The sequence below is a fragment of the Phalangium opilio genome, unplaced genomic scaffold (assembly GCF_054372755.1).
Source record: "Phalangium opilio isolate 3A_F unplaced genomic scaffold, DU_Popi_V2 ptg000017l_1, whole genome shotgun sequence".
NCBI lineage: Eukaryota > Metazoa > Arthropoda > Arachnida > Opiliones > Phalangiidae > Phalangium > Phalangium opilio.
The window spans coordinates 12,917,912-12,934,005 of NW_028324151.1; the positions used below are offsets into that span (position 1 = coordinate 12,917,912).

General features: G+C 47.6%; 7 non-coding genes across 7 annotated transcripts; all 7 read right to left on the reverse strand.

The window, feature by feature from the left end:
• Positions 1-5,334: 5,334 nt before the first annotated feature.
• Positions 5,335-5,407, reverse strand: TRNAK-CUU (transfer RNA lysine (anticodon CUU)). Its single transcript has one exon. It is a non-coding gene; the product is annotated as a tRNA-Lys (tRNA).
• An 809-nt stretch (positions 5,408-6,216) lies between these two features.
• TRNAK-CUU (transfer RNA lysine (anticodon CUU)) lies at positions 6,217-6,289 on the reverse strand. Its single transcript has one exon. It is a non-coding gene; the product is annotated as a tRNA-Lys (tRNA).
• Positions 6,290-7,098: 809 nt separating this feature from the next.
• TRNAK-CUU (transfer RNA lysine (anticodon CUU)) lies at positions 7,099-7,171 on the reverse strand. Its single transcript has one exon. It is a non-coding gene; the product is annotated as a tRNA-Lys (tRNA).
• Positions 7,172-7,685: 514 nt separating this feature from the next.
• TRNAK-CUU (transfer RNA lysine (anticodon CUU)) lies at positions 7,686-7,758 on the reverse strand. The gene has a single exon. It is a non-coding gene; the product is annotated as a tRNA-Lys (tRNA).
• A 514-nt stretch (positions 7,759-8,272) lies between these two features.
• TRNAK-CUU (transfer RNA lysine (anticodon CUU)) lies at positions 8,273-8,345 on the reverse strand. Its single transcript has one exon. It is a non-coding gene; the product is annotated as a tRNA-Lys (tRNA).
• An 809-nt stretch (positions 8,346-9,154) lies between these two features.
• TRNAK-CUU (transfer RNA lysine (anticodon CUU)) lies at positions 9,155-9,227 on the reverse strand. Its single transcript has one exon. It is a non-coding gene; the product is annotated as a tRNA-Lys (tRNA).
• A 514-nt stretch (positions 9,228-9,741) lies between these two features.
• Positions 9,742-9,814, reverse strand: TRNAK-CUU (transfer RNA lysine (anticodon CUU)). Its single transcript has one exon. It is a non-coding gene; the product is annotated as a tRNA-Lys (tRNA).
• Between the last annotated feature and the right edge of the window lie 6,280 nt (positions 9,815-16,094).

Here is a 16,094-nt window from a genome sequence, read left to right on the forward strand (position 1 = left end):
TTATGACTTTTCACGCTACATCTGAGACCCCACTACACCTCTCCCGGGTGGGCTCTAACCACCAACCTATTAATTAACAGCCGAACGCGCTTACCATTGCGCCAAAGAAGCCCAAAAATTAGAGGGTCGTCAGGTATTGTGGAAAAACTTTGGCTTTTTACGTTACATTTGAGATCCCACAACACCGCTCCCGGGTGGGCTCGAACCACCAAACTATTGGTTAACAGCCGAACGCGATAACCATTTTGCCACCGGAGATCAGAAATTAAATGGTTGTCATGTATTGTGGAAAAGTTATGACTTTTCACGCTACATCTGAGACCCAACAACACCTCTCCCGGGTGGGCTCGAAACACCAACCTTACGGTTAACAGCTGAACGCGCTAACCATTGTGCCACGGAAGCCCAAAAATTAAATGTTCGTCAGGTATTGTGGAAAAACTCTGACTTTTTACGTTACATTCGAGATCCCATAACACCTCTCCCGGGTGGGCTCGAACCACCAACCTTTCGGTTAACAGCTGAACGCGCTAACCATTGCGCCACGGAAGCCCAAAAATTAAATGTTCGTCAGGTATTGTGGAAAAACTCTGACTTTTTACGTTACATTTGAGATCCCATAACACCGCTCCCGGGTGGGCTCGAACCACCAACCTATTGGTTAACAGCCGAACGCGCTAACAATTGAGCCACGGAAGCTCAGAAATTAAATGGATGTCAGGTATTGTGAAAAAGTTATGACTTTTCACGCTACATCTGAGACCCCACGTCACCTCTCCCGGGTGGGCTCGAACCACCAACCTATTGGTTAACAGCCGAACGCGACAACCATTGAGCCAAGGGAGCTCAGAAATTAAATGTTCGTCAGGTATTGTGGAAAACCTCTGACTTTTTACGTTACATTTGAGGTCCCTTAACACCGCTCCCGGGTGGGCTCGAACCACCAACCTTTCGGTTAACAGCCGAACGTGCTAACCATTGCGCCACGGAAGCCCAAAAATAAAAATGGTCGTCAGGTATTGTGGAAAAGTTATGACTTTTCACGCTACATCTGAGACCCCATAACACCTCTCCCGGGTGGGCTCGAACCACCAACCTTTCGGTTAACAGCTGAACGCGCTAACCATTGCGCCACGGAAGCCCAAAAATTAAATGTTCGTCAGGTATTGTGGAAAAACTCTGACTTTCTACGTTACATTTGAGATCCCATAACACCGCTCCCGGGTGGGCTCGAACAACCAACCTATTGGTTAGCAGCCGAACGCGCTAACCATTGAGCCACGGAAGCTGAGAAAATAAATGGTTGTCAGGTATTGTGGAAAAGTTATGACTTTTCACGCTACATCTGAGACCCCACTACACCTCTCCCGGGTGGGCTCTAACCACCAACCTATTGGTTAACAGCCGAACGCGCTTACCATTGCGCCACGGAAGCCCAAAAATTAGATGGTCGTCAGGTATTGTGGAAAAACTTTGGCTTTTTACGTTACATTTGAGATCCCACAACACCGCTCCCGGGTGGGCTCGAACCACCAAACTATTGGTTAACAGCCGAACGCGATAACCATTGAGCCACCGGAGATCAGAAATTAAATGGTTGTCATGTATTGTGGAAAAGTTATGACTTTTCACGCTACATCTGAGACCCCACAACACCTCTCCCGGGTGGGCTCGAAACACCAACCTTTCGGTTAACAGCTGAACGCGCTAACCATTGTGCCACGGAAGCCCAAAAATTAAATGTTCGTCAGGTATTGTGGAAAAACTCTGACTTTTTACGTTACATTTGAGATCCCATAACACCGCTCCCGGGTGGGCTCGAACCACCAACTTATTGGTTAACAAGCCGAACGCGCTAACCATTGAGCCACGGAAGCTCAGAAAATAAATGTTTGTCACGTATTGTGGAAAAGTTATGACTTTTCACGCTACATCTGAGACCCCACTACACCGCTCCCGGGTGGGCTCGAACAACCAACCTATTGGTTAACAGCCGAACGCGCTATCCATTGAGCCACGGAAGCTCAGAAAATAAATGGTTGTCAGGTATTGTGGAAAAGTTATGACTTTTCACGCTACATCTGAGACCCCACTACACCTCTCCCGGGTGGGCTCTAACCACCAACCTATTGGTTAACAGCCGAACGCGCTTACCATTGCGCCAAAGAAGCCCAAAAATTAGAGGGTCGTCAGGTATTGTGGAAAAACTTTGGCTTTTTACGTTACATTTGAGATCCCACAACACCGCTCCCGGGTGGGCTCGAACCACCAAACTATTGGTTAACAGCCGAACGCGATAACCATTTTGCCACCGGAGATCAGAAATTAAATGGTTGTCATGTATTGTGGAAAAGTTATGACTTTTCACGCTACATCTGAGACCCAACAACACCTCTCCCGGGTGGGCTCGAAACACCAACCTTACGGTTAACAGCTGAACGCGCTAACCATTGTGCCACGGAAGCCCAAAAATTAAATGTTCGTCAGGTATTGTGGAAAAACTCTGACTTTTTACGTTACATTCGAGATCCCATAACACCTCTCCCGGGTGGGCTCGAACCACCAACCTTTCGGTTAACAGCTGAACGCGCTAACCATTGCGCCACGGAAGCCCAAAAATTAAATGTTCGTCAGGTATTGTGGAAAAACTCTGACTTTTTACGTTACATTTGAGATCCCATAACACCGCTCCCGGGTGGGCTCGAACCACCAACCTATTGGTTAACAGCCGAACGCGCTAACAATTGAGCCACGGAAGCTCAGAAATTAAATGGATGTCAGGTATTGTGAAAAAGTTATGACTTTTCACGCTACATCTGAGACCCCACGTCACCTCTCCCGGGTGGGCTCGAACCACCAACCTATTGGTTAACAGCCGAACGCGACAACCATTGAGCCAAGGGAGCTCAGAAATTAAATGTTCGTCAGGTATTGTGGAAAACCTCTGACTTTTTACGTTACATTTGAGGTCCCTTAACACCGCTCCCGGGTGGGCTCGAACCACCAACCTTTCGGTTAACAGCCGAACGTGCTAACCATTGCGCCACGGAAGCCCAAAAATAAAAATGGTCGTCAGGTATTGTGGAAAAGTTATGACTTTTCACGCTACATCTGAGACCCCATAACACCTCTCCCGGGTGGGCTCGAACCACCAACCTTTCGGTTAACAGCTGAACGCGCTAACCATTGCGCCACGGAAGCCCAAAAATTAAATGTTCGTCAGGTATTGTGGAAAAACTCTGACTTTCTACGTTACATTTGAGATCCCATAACACCGCTCCCGGGTGGGCTCGAACAACCAACCTATTGGTTAGCAGCCGAACGCGCTAACCATTGAGCCACGGAAGCTGAGAAAATAAATGGTTGTCAGGTATTGTGGAAAAGTTATGACTTTTCACGCTACATCTGAGACCCCACTACACCTCTCCCGGGTGGGCTCTAACCACCAACCTATTGGTTAACAGCCGAACGCGCTTACCATTGCGCCACGGAAGCCCAAAAATTAGATGGTCGTCAGGTATTGTGGAAAAACTTTGGCTTTTTACGTTACATTTGAGATCCCACAACACCGCTCCCGGGTGGGCTCGAACCACCAAACTATTGGTTAACAGCCGAACGCGATAACCATTGAGCCACCGGAGATCAGAAATTAAATGGTTGTCATGTATTGTGGAAAAGTTATGACTTTTCACGCTACATCTGAGACCCCACAACACCTCTCCCGGGTGGGCTCGAAACACCAACCTTTCGGTTAACAGCTGAACGCGCTAACCATTGTGCCACGGAAGCCCAAAAATTAAATGTTCGTCAGGTATTGTGGAAAAACTCTGACTTTTTACGTTACATTTGAGATCCCATAACACCGCTCCCGGGTGGGCTCGAACCACCAACTTATTGGTTAACAAGCCGAACGCGCTAACCATTGAGCCACGGAAGCTCAGAAAATAAATGTTTGTCACGTATTGTGGAAAAGTTATGACTTTTCACGCTACATCTGAGACCCCACTACACCGCTCCCGGGTGGGCTCGAACAACCAACCTATTGGTTAACAGCCGAACGCGCTATCCATTGAGCCACGGAAGCTCAGAAAATAAATGGTTGTCAGGTATTGTGGAAAAGTTATGACTTTTCACGCTACATCTGAGACCCCACTACACCTCTCCCGGGTGGGCTCTAACCACCAACCTATTGGTTAACAGCCGAACGCGCTTACCATTGCGCCAAAGAAGCCCAAAAATTAGAGGGTCGTCAGGTATTGTGGAAAAACTTTGGCTTTTTACGTTACATTTGAGATCCCACAACACCGCTCCCGGGTGGGCTCGAACCACCAAACTATTGGTTAACAGCCGAACGCGATAACCATTTTGCCACCGGAGATCAGAAATTAAATGGTTGTCATGTATTGTGGAAAAGTTATGACTTTTCACGCTACATCTGAGACCCAACAACACCTCTCCCGGGTGGGCTCGAAACACCAACCTTACGGTTAACAGCTGAACGCGCTAACCATTGTGCCACGGAAGCCCAAAAATTAAATGTTCGTCAGGTATTGTGGAAAAACTCTGACTTTTTACGTTACATTTGAGATCCCATAACACCGCTCCCGGGTGGGCTCGAACCACCAACCTATTGGTTAACAGCCGAACGCGCTAACAATTGAGCCACGGAAGCTCAGAAATTAAATGGATGTCAGGTATTGTGAAAAAGTTATGACTTTTCACGCTACATCTGAGACCCCACGTCACCTCTCCCGGGTGGGCTCGAACCACCAACCTATTGGTTAACAGCCGAACGCGACAACCATTGAGCCAAGGGAGCTCAGAAATTAAATGTTCGTCAGGTATTGTGGAAAACCTCTGACTTTTTACGTTACATTTGAGGTCCCTTAACACCGCTCCCGGGTGGGCTCGAACCACCAACCTATTGGATAACAGCCGAACAAGCTAACCATTGCGCCAAGGAAGCCCAAAAAATAAATGGTCGTCAGGTATTGTGGAAAAACTTTTCTTTTTACGTAACCTTTGAGACTACACAACACCGCTCCCGGGTGTGCTCGAACCACCAACCTTTCGGTTAACAGCCGAACGTGCTAACCATTGCGCCACGGAAGCCCAAAAATAAAAATGGTCGTCAGGTATTGTGGAAAAGTTATGACTTTTCACGCTACATCTGAGACCCCACAACACCTCTCCCGGGTGGGCTCGAACCACCAACCTTTCGGTTAACAGCTGAACGCGCTAACCATTGCGCCACGGAAGCCCAAAAATTAAATGTTCGTCAGGTATTGTGGAAAAACTCTGACTTTCTACGTTACATTTGAGATCCCATAACACCGCTCCCGGGTGGGCTCGAACCACCAACCTATTGGTTAAGAGCCGAACGCGCTAACCATTGAGCCACGGAAGCTCAGAAATTAAATATTTGTCACGTATTGTTTAAAAGTTTTGACTTTTTACGCTACATCTGAGACCCCACAACACCTCTCCCGGGTGGGTTAGAACCACCAACCTTTGGGTTAACAGCTGAACGTGCTAACCATTGCGCCACGGAAGCCCAAAAATTAAATGTTCGTCAGGTATTGTGGAAAAACTCTGTCTTTTTACGTTACATTTGAGATCCCATAACACCGCTCCCGGGTGGGTCGAACCACCAACCTATTGGTTAACAGCCGAACGCGCTAACCATTGAGCCACGGAATCTCAAAAATTAAATGGTTGTCAGGTATTGTGGAAAAGTTATGACTTTTCACGCTACATCTGAGACCCCACAACACCTCTCCCGGGTGGGCTCGAACCACCAACCTTTCGGTTAACAGCTGAACGCGCTAACCATTGCGCCACGGAAGCCCAAAAATTAAATGTTCGTCAGGTATTGTGGAAAAACTCTGACTTTCTACGTTACATTTGAGATCCCATAACACCGCTCCCGGGTGGGCTCGAACAACCAACCTTTCGGTTAACAGCCGAACGTGCTAACCATTGCGCCACGGAAGCCCAAAAATAAAAATGGTCGTCAGGTATTGTGGAAAAGTTATGACTTTTCACGCTACATCTGAGACCCCACAACACCTCTCCCGGGTGGGCTCGAACCACCAACCTTTCGGTTAACAGCTGAACGCGCTAACCATTGCGCCACGGAAGCCCAAAAATTAAATGTTCGTCAGGTATTGTGGAAAAACTCTGACTTTCTACGTTACATTTGAGATCCCATAACACCGCTCCCGGGTGGGCTCGAACCACCAACCTATTGGTTAAGAGCCGAACGCGCTAACCATTGAGCCACGGAAGCTCAGAAATTAAATATTTGTCACGTATTGTTTAAAAGTTTTGACTTTTTACGCTACATCTGAGACCCCACAACACCTCTCCCGGGTGGGTTAGAACCACCAACCTTTGGGTTAACAGCTGAACGTGCTAACCATTGCGCCACGGAAGCCCAAAAATTAAATGTTCGTCAGGTATTGTGGAAAAACTCTGTCTTTTTACGTTACATTTGAGATCCCATAACACCGCTCCCGGGTGGGTCGAACCACCAACCTATTGGTTAACAGCCGAACGCGCTAACCATTGAGCCACGGAATCTCAAAAATTAAATGGTTGTCAGGTATTGTGGAAAAGTTATGACTTTTCACGCTACATCTGAGACCCCACAACACCTCTCCCGGGTGGGCTCGAACCACCAACCTTTCGGTTAACAGCTGAACGCGCTAACCATTGCGCCACGGAAGCCCAAAAATTAAATGTTCGTCAGGTATTGTGGAAAAACTCTGACTTTCTACGTTACATTTGAGATCCCATAACACCGCTCCCGGGTGGGCTCGAACAACCAACCTTTCGGTTAACAGCCGAACGTGCTAACCATTGCGCCACGGAAGCCCAAAAATAAAAATGGTCGTCAGGTATTGTGGAAAAGTTATGACTTTTCACGCTACATCTGAGACCCCACAACACCTCTCCCGGGTGGGCTCGAACCACCAACCTTTCGGTTAACAGCTGAACGCGCTAACCATTGCGCCACGGAAGCCCAAAAATTAAATGTTCGTCAGGTATTGTGGAAAAACTCTGACTTTCTACGTTACATTTGAGATCCCGTAACACCGCTCCCGGGTGGGCTCGAACCACCAACCTATTGGTTAAGAGCCGAACGCGCTAACCATTGAGCCACGGAAGCTCAGAAATTAAATATTTGTCACGTATTGTTTAAAAGTTTTGACTTTTTACGCTACATCTGAGACCCCACAACACCTCTCCCGGGTGGGTTAGAACCACCAACCTTTGGGTTAACAGCTGAACGCGCTAACCATTGCGCCACGGAAGCCCAAAAATTAAATGTTCGTCAGGTATTGTGGAAAAACTCTGTCTTTTTACGTTACATTTGAGATCCCATAACACCGCTCCCGGGTGGGTCGAACCACCAACCTATTGGTTAACAGCCGAACGCGCTAACCATTGAGCCACGGAATCTCAAAAATTAAATGGTTGTCAGGTATTGTGGAAAAGTTATGACTTTTAACGCTACATCTGAGACCCCACAACACCTCTCCCGGGTGGGCTCGAACCATCAACCTTTCGGTTAACAGCTGAACGCGCTAACCATTGCGCCAGGGAAGCCCAAAAATTAAATGTTCGTCAGGTATTGTGGAAAAACTCTGACTTTCTACGTTACATTTGAGATCCCATAACACCGCTCCCGGGTGGGCTCGAACCACCAACCTATTGGTTAAGAGCCGAACGCGCTAACCATTGAGCCACGGAAGCTCAGAAATTAAATATTTGTCACGTATTGTTTAAAGGTTTTGACTTTTTACGCTACATCTGAGACCCCACAACACCTCTCCCGGGTGGGTTAGAACCACCAACCTTTGGGTTAACAGCTGAACGCGCTAACCATTGCGCCACGGAAGCCCAAAAATTAAATGTTCGTCAGGTATTGTGGAAAAACTCTGTCTTTTTACGTTACATTTGAGATCCCATAACACCGCTCCCGGGTGGGTCGAACCACCAACCTATTGGTTAACAGCCGAACGCGCTAACCATTGAGCCACGGAATCTCAAAAATTAAATGGTTGTCAGGTATTGTGGAAAAGTTATGACTTTTCACGCTACATCTGAGACCCCACAACACCTCTCCCGGGTGGGCTCGAACCACCAACCTTTCGGTTAACAGCTGAACGCGCTAACCATTGCGCCACGGAAGCCCAAAAATTAAATGTTCGTCAGGTATTGTGGAAAAACTCTGACTTTCTACGTTACATTTGAGATCCCATAACACCGCTCCCGGGTGGGCTCGAACCACCAACCTATTGGTTAAGAGCCGAACGCGCTAACCATTGAGCCACGGAAGCTCAGAAATTAAATATTTGTCACGTATTGTTTAAAAGTTTTGACTTTTTACGCTACATCTGAGACCCCACAACACCTCTCCCGGGTGGGTTAGAACCACCAACCTTTGGGTTAACAGCTGAACGTGCTAACCATTGCGCCACGGAAGCCCAAAAATTAAATGTTCGTCAGGTATTGTGGAAAAACTCTGTCTTTTTACGTTACATTTGAGATCCCATAACACCGCTCCCGGGTGGGTCGAACCACCAACCTATTGGTTAACAGCCGAACGCGCTAACCATTGAGCCACGGAATCTCAAAAATTAAATGGTTGTCAGGTATTGTGGAAAAGTTATGACTTTTCACGCTACATCTGAGACCCCACAACACCTCTCCCGGGTGGGCTCGAACCACCAACCTTTCGGTTAACAGCTGAACGCGCTAACCATTGCGCCACGGAAGCCCAAAAATTAAATGTTCGTCAGGTATTGTGGAAAAACTCTGACTTTCTACGTTACATTTGAGATCCCATAACACCGCTCCCGGGTGGGCTCGAACAACCAACCTTTCGGTTAACAGCCGAACGTGCTAACCATTGCGCCACGGAAGCCCAAAAATAAATATGGTCGTCAGGTATTGTGGAAAAGTTATGACTTTTCACGCTACATCTGAGACCCCACAACACCTCTCCCGGGTGGGCTCGAACCACCAACCTTTCGGTTAACAGCTGAACGCGCTAACCATTGCGCCACGGAAGCCCAAAAATTAAATGTTCGTCAGGTATTGTGGAAAAACTCTGACTTTCTACGTTACATTTGAGATCCCATAACACCGCTCCCGGGTGGGCTCGAACCACCAACCTATTGGTTAAGAGCCGAACGCGCTAACCATTGAGCCACGGAAGCTCAGAAATTAAATATTTGTCACGTATTGTTTAAAAGTTTTGACTTTTTACGCTACATCTGAGACCCCACAACACCTCTCCCGGGTGGGTTAGAACCACCAACCTTTGGGTTAACAGCTGAACGCGCTAACCATTGCGCCACGGAAGCCCAAAAATTAAATGTTCGTCAGGTATTGTGGAAAAACTCTGTCTTTTTACGTTACATTTGAGATCCCATAACACCGCTCCCGGGTGGGTCGAACCACCAACCTATTGGTTAACAGCCGAACGCGCTAACCATTGAGCCACGGAATCTCAAAAATTAAATGGTTGTCAGGTATTGTGGAAAAGTTATGACTTTTCACGCTACATCTGAGACCCCACAACACCTCTCCCGGGTGGGCTCGAACCATCAACCTTTCGGTTAACAGCTGAACGCGCTAACCATTGCGCCACGGAAGCCCAAAAATTAAATGTTCGTCAGGTATTGTGGAAAAACTCTGACTTTCTACGTTACATTTGAGATCCCATAACACCGCTCCCGGGTGGGCTCGAACCACCAACCTATTGGTTAAGAGCCGAACGCGCTAACCATTGAGCCACGGAAGCTCAGAAATTAAATATTTGTCACGTATTGTTTAAAGGTTTTGACTTTTTACGCTACATCTGAGACCCCACAACACCTCTCCCGGGTGGGTTAGAACCACCAACCTTTGGGTTAACAGCTGAACGCGCTAACCATTGCGCCACGGAAGCCCAAAAATTAAATGTTCGTCAGGTATTGTGGAAAAACTCTGTCTTTTTACGTAACATTTGAGATCCCATAACACCGCTCCCGGGTGGGTCGAACCACCAACCTATTGGTTAACAGCCGAACGCGCTAACCATTGAGCCACGGAAGCCCAAAAATTAGATGGTCGTCAGGTATTGTGGAAAAACTTTGGGTTTTTACGTTACATTTGAGATCCCACAACACCGCTCCCGGGTGGGCTCGAACCACCAAACTATTGGTTAACAGCCGAACACGCTAACCATTGAGCCACGGAAGCTCAGAAAATAAATGTTTGTCACGTATTGTGGAAAAGTTTTGACTTTTTACGCTACATCTGAGACCCCACAACACCTCTCTCGGGTGGGCTCGAACCACCAACCTTTGGGTTAACAGCTGAACGCGCTAACCATTGCGCCACGGAAGCCCAAAAATTAAATGTTCGTCAGGTATTGTGGAAAATCTCTGTCTTTTTACGTTACATTTGAGATCCCATAACACCGCTCCCGGGTGGGTCGAACCACCAACCTATTGGTTAACAGCCGAACGCGCTAACCATTGAGCCACGGAATCTCAAAAATTAAATGGTTGTCAGGTATTGTGGAAAAGTTATGACTTTTCACGCTACATCTGAGACCCCACAACACCTCTCCCGGGTGGGCTCGAACCACCAACCTTTCGGTTAACAGCTGAACGCGCTAACCATTGCGCCACGGAAGCCCAAAAATTAAATGTTCGTCAGGTATTGTGGAAAAACTCTGACTTTCTACGTTACATTTGAGATCCCATAACACCGCTCCCGGGTGGGCTCGAACAACCAACCTATTGGTTAACAGCCGAACGCGCTAACCATTGAGCCACGAAAGCTGAGAAAATAAATGGTTGTCAGGTATTGTGGAAAAGTTATAACTTTTCACGCTACATCTGAGACCCCACTACACCTCTCCCGGGTGGGCTCTAACCACCAACCTATTGGTTAACAGCCGAACGCGCTTACCATTGCGCCACGGAAGCCCAAAAATTAGATGGTCGTCAGGTATTGTGGAAAAACTTTGGCTTTTTACGTTACATTTGAGATCCCACAACACCGCTCCCGGGTGGGCTCGAACCACCAAACTATTGGTTAACAGCCGAACGCGCTAACCATTGAGCCACGGAAGCTCAGAAAATAAATGTTTGTCACGTATTGTGGAAAAGTTTTGACTTTTTACGCTACATCTGAGACCCCACAACACCTCTCTCGGGTGGGCTCGAACCACCAACCTTTCGGTTAACAGCCGAACAAGCTAACCATTGCGCCAAGGAAGCCCAAAAAATAAATGGTCGTCAGGTATTGTGGAAAAACTTTTCTTTTTACGTAACCTTTGAGACTACACAACACCGCTCCCGGGTGTGCTCGAACCACCAACCTTTCGGTTAACAGCCGAACGTGCTAACCATTGCGCCACGGAAGCCCAAAAATAAAAATGGTCGTCAGGTATTGTGGAAAAGTTATGACTTTTCACGCTACATCTGAGACCCCACAACACCGCTCCCGGGTGTGCTCGAACCACCAACCTTTCGGTTAACAGCTGAACGCGCTAACCATTGCGCCACGGAAGCCCAAAAATTAAATGTTCGTCAGGTATTGTGGAAAAACTCTGACTTTCTACGTTACATTTGAGATCCCATAACACCGCTCCCGGGTGGGCTCGAACAACCAACCTATTGGTTAACAGCCGAACGCGCTAACCATTGAGCCACGGAAGCTCAGAAATTAAATGGTTGTCAGGTATTGTGGAAAAGTTATGACTTTAAACGCTACATCTGAGACCCCACAACACCTCTCCCGGGTGGGCTCGAACCACCAACCTTTCGGTTAACAGCTGAACGCGCTAACCATTGTGCCACGGAAGCCCAAAAATTAAATGTTCGTCAGGTATTGTGGAAAAACTCTGACTTTTTACGTTACATTTGAGATCCCATAACACCGCTCCCGGGTGGGCTCGAACCACCAACTTATTGGTTAACAAGCCGAACACGCTAACCATTGAGCCACGGAAGCTCAGAAAATAAATGTTTGTCATGTATTGTGGAAAAGTTTTGACTTTTTACGCTACATCTGAGACCCCACAACACCTCTCTCGGGTGGGCTCGAACCACCAACCTTTCGGTTAACAGCCGAACAAGCTAACCATTGCGCCAAGGAAGCCCAAAAAATAAATGGTCGTCAGGTATTGTGGAAAAACTTTTCTTTTTACGTAACCTTTGAGACTACACAACACCGCTCCCGGGTGGGCTCGAACCACCAACCTTTCGGTTAACAGCCGAACGTGCTAACCATTGCGCCACGGAAGCCCAAAAATAAAAATGGTCGTCAGGTATTGTGGAAAAGTTATGACTTTTCACGCTACATCTGAGACCCCACAACACCTCTCCCGGGTGGGCTCGAACCACCAACCTTTCGGTTAACAGCTGAACGCGCTAACCATTGCGCCACGGAAGCCCAAAAATTAAATGTTCGTCAGGTATTGTGGAAAAACTCTGACTTTCTACGTTACATTTGAGATCCCATAACACCGCTCCCGGGTGGGCTCGAACAACCAACCTATTGGTTAACAGCCGAACGCGCTAACCATTGAGCCACGGAAGCTGAGAAAATAAATGGTTGTCAGGTATTGTGGAAAAGTTATGACTTTTCACGCTACATCTGAGACCCCACTACACCTCTCCCGGGTGGGCTCTAACCACCAACCTATTGGTTAACAGCCGAACGCGCTTACCATTGCGCCACGGAAGCCCAAAAATTAGATGGTCGTCAGGTATTGTGGAAAAACTTTTCTTTTTACGTAACCTTTGAGACTACACAACACCGCTCCCGGGTGTGCTGGAACCACCAACCTTTCGGTTAACAGCCGAACGTGCTAACCATTGCGCCACGGAAGCCCAAAAATAAAAATGGTCGTCAGGTATTGTGGAAAAGTTATGACTTTTCACGCTACATCTGAGACCCCACAACACCTCTCCCGGGTGGGCTCGAACCACCAACCTATTGGATAACAGCCGAACAAGCTAACCATTGCGCCAAGGAAGCCCAAAAAATAAATGGTCGTCAGGTATTGTGGAAAAACTTTTCTTTTTACGTAACCTTTGAGACTACACAACACCGCTCCCGGGTGTGCTCGAACCACCAACCTTTCGGTTAACAGCCGAACGTGCTAACCATTGCGCCACGGAAGCCCAAAAATAAAAATGGTCGTCAGGTATTGTGGAAAAGTTATGACTTTTCACGCTACATCTGAGACCCCACAACACCTCTCCCGGGTGGGCTCGAACCACCAACCTTTCGGTTAACAGCCGAACGCGCTTACCATTGCGCCACGGAAGCCCAAAATTTAGATGGTCGTCAGGTATTGTGGAAAAACTTTGGCTTTTTACGTTACATTTGAGATCCCACAACACCGCTCCCGGGTGGGCTCGAACCACCAAACTATTTGTTAACAGCCGAACGCGCTAACCATTGAGCCACGGAAGCTCAGAAAATAAATGTTTGTCACGTATTGTGGAAAAGTTTTGACTTTTTACGCTACATCAGAGACCCCACAACACCTCTCTCGGGTGGGCTCGAACCACCAACCTTTCGGTTAACAGCCGAACAAGCTAACCATTGCGCCAAGGAAGCCCAAAAAATAAATGGTCGTCAGGTATTGTGGAAAAACTTTTCTTTTTACGTAACTTTTGAGACTACACAACACCGCTCCCGGGTGTGCTCGAACCACCAACCTTTCGGTTAACAGCCGAACGTGCTAACCATTGCGCCACGGAAGCCCAAAAATAAAAATGGTCGTCAGGTATTGTGGAAAAGTTATGACTTTTCACGCTACATCTGAGACCCCACAACACCTCTCCCGGGTGGGCTCGAACCACCAACCTTTCGGTTAACAGCTGAACGCGCTAACCATTGCGCCACGGAAGCCCAAAAATTAAATGTTCGTCAGGTATTGTGGAAAAACTCTGACTTTCTACGTTACATTTGAGATCCCATAACACCGCTCCCGGGTGGGCTCGAACAACCAACCTATTGGTTAACAGCCGAACGCGCTAACCATTGAGCCACGGAAGCTCAGAAAATAAATGGTTGTCAGGTATTGTGGAAAAGTTATGACTTTTCACGCTACATCTGAGACCCCACTACACCTCTCCCGGGTGGGCTCTAACCACCAACCTATTGGTTAACAGCCGAACGCGCTTACCATTGCGCCACGGAAGCCCAAAAATTAGAGGGTCGTCAGGTATTGTGGAAAAACTTTGGCTTTTTACGTTACATTTGAGATCCCACAACACCGCTCCCGGGTGGGCTCGAACCACCAAACTATTGGTTAACAGCCGAACGCGATAACCATTGAGCCACCGGAGATAAGAAATTAAATGGTTGTCATGTATTGTGGAAAAGTTATGACTTTTCACGCTACATCTGAGACCCCACAACACCTCTCCCGGGTGGGCTCGAAACACCAACCTTTCGGTTAACAGCTGAACGCGCTAACCATTGTGCCACGGAAGCCCAAAAATTAAATGTTCGTCAGGTATTGTGGAAAAACTCTGACTTTTTACGTTACATTCGAGATCCCATAACACCTCTCCCGGGTGGGCTCGAACCACCAACCTTTCGGTTAACAGCTGAACGCGCTAACCATTGCGCCACGGAAGCCCAAAAATTAAATTTTCGTCAGGTATTGTGGAAAAACTCTGACTTTTTACGTTACATTTGAGGTCCCTTAACACCGCTCCCGGGTGTGCTCGAACCACCAACCTATTGGTTAACAGCCGAACGCGCTAACCATTGAGCCACGGAAGCTCAGAAATTAAATGGTTGTCAGGTATTGTGGAAAAGTTATGACTTTTCACGCTACATCTGAGACCCCACGTCACCTCTCCCGGGTGGGCTCGAACCACCAACCTATTGGATAACAGCCGAACAAGCTAACCATTGCGCCAAGGAAGCCCAAAAAATAAATGGTCGTCAGGTATTGTGGAAAAACTTTTCTTTTTACGTAACCTTTGAGACTACACAACACCGCTCCCGGGTGTGCTCGAACCACCAACCTTTCGGTTAACAGCCGAACGTGCTAACCATTGCGCCACGGAAGCCCAAAAATAAAAATGGTCGTCAGGTATTGTGGAAAAGTTATGACTTTTCACGCTACATCTGAGACCCCACAACACCTCTCCCGGGTGGGCTCGAACCACCAACCTTTCGGTTAACAGCTGAACGCGCTAACCATTGCGCCTCGGAAGCCCAAAAATTAAATGTTCGTCAGGTATTGTGGAAAAACTCTGACTTTCTACGTTACATTTGAGATCCCATAACACCGCTCCCGGGTGGGCTCGAACAACCAACCTATTGGTTAACAGCCGAACGCGCTAACCATTGAGCCACGGAAGCTCAGAAAATAAATGGTTGTCAGGTATTGTGGAAAAGTTATGACTTTTCACGCTACATCTGAGACCCCACTACACCTCTCCCGTGTGGGCTCTAACCACCAACCTATTGGTTAACAGCTGAACGCGCTAACCATTGTGCCACGGAAGCCCAAAAATTAAATGTTCGTCAGGTATTGTGGAAAAACTCTGACTTTTTACGTTACATTCGAGATCCCATAACACCTCTCCCGGGTGGGCTCGAACCACCAAACTTTCGGTTAACAGCTGAACGCGCTAACCATTGTGCCACGGAAGCCCAAAAATTAAATGTTCGTCAGGTATTGTGGAAAAACTCTGACTTTTTACGTTACATTTGAGATCCCATAACACCGCTCCCGGGTGGGCTCGAACCACCAACCTATTGGTTAACAGCCGAACGCGCTAACAATTGAGCCACGGAAGCTCAGAAATTAAATGGATGTCAGGTATTGTGAAAAAGTTATGACTTTTCACGCTACATCTGAGACCCCACGTCACCTCTCCCGGGTGGGCTCGAACCACCAACCTATTGGTTAACAGCCGAACGCGACAACCATTGAGCCAAGGGAGCTCAGAAATTAAATGGTTGTCACGTATTGGGGAAAAGTTATGACTTTTCACGCTACATCTGAGACCCCACAACACCTCTCCCGGGTGGGCTCGAACCACCAACCTTTC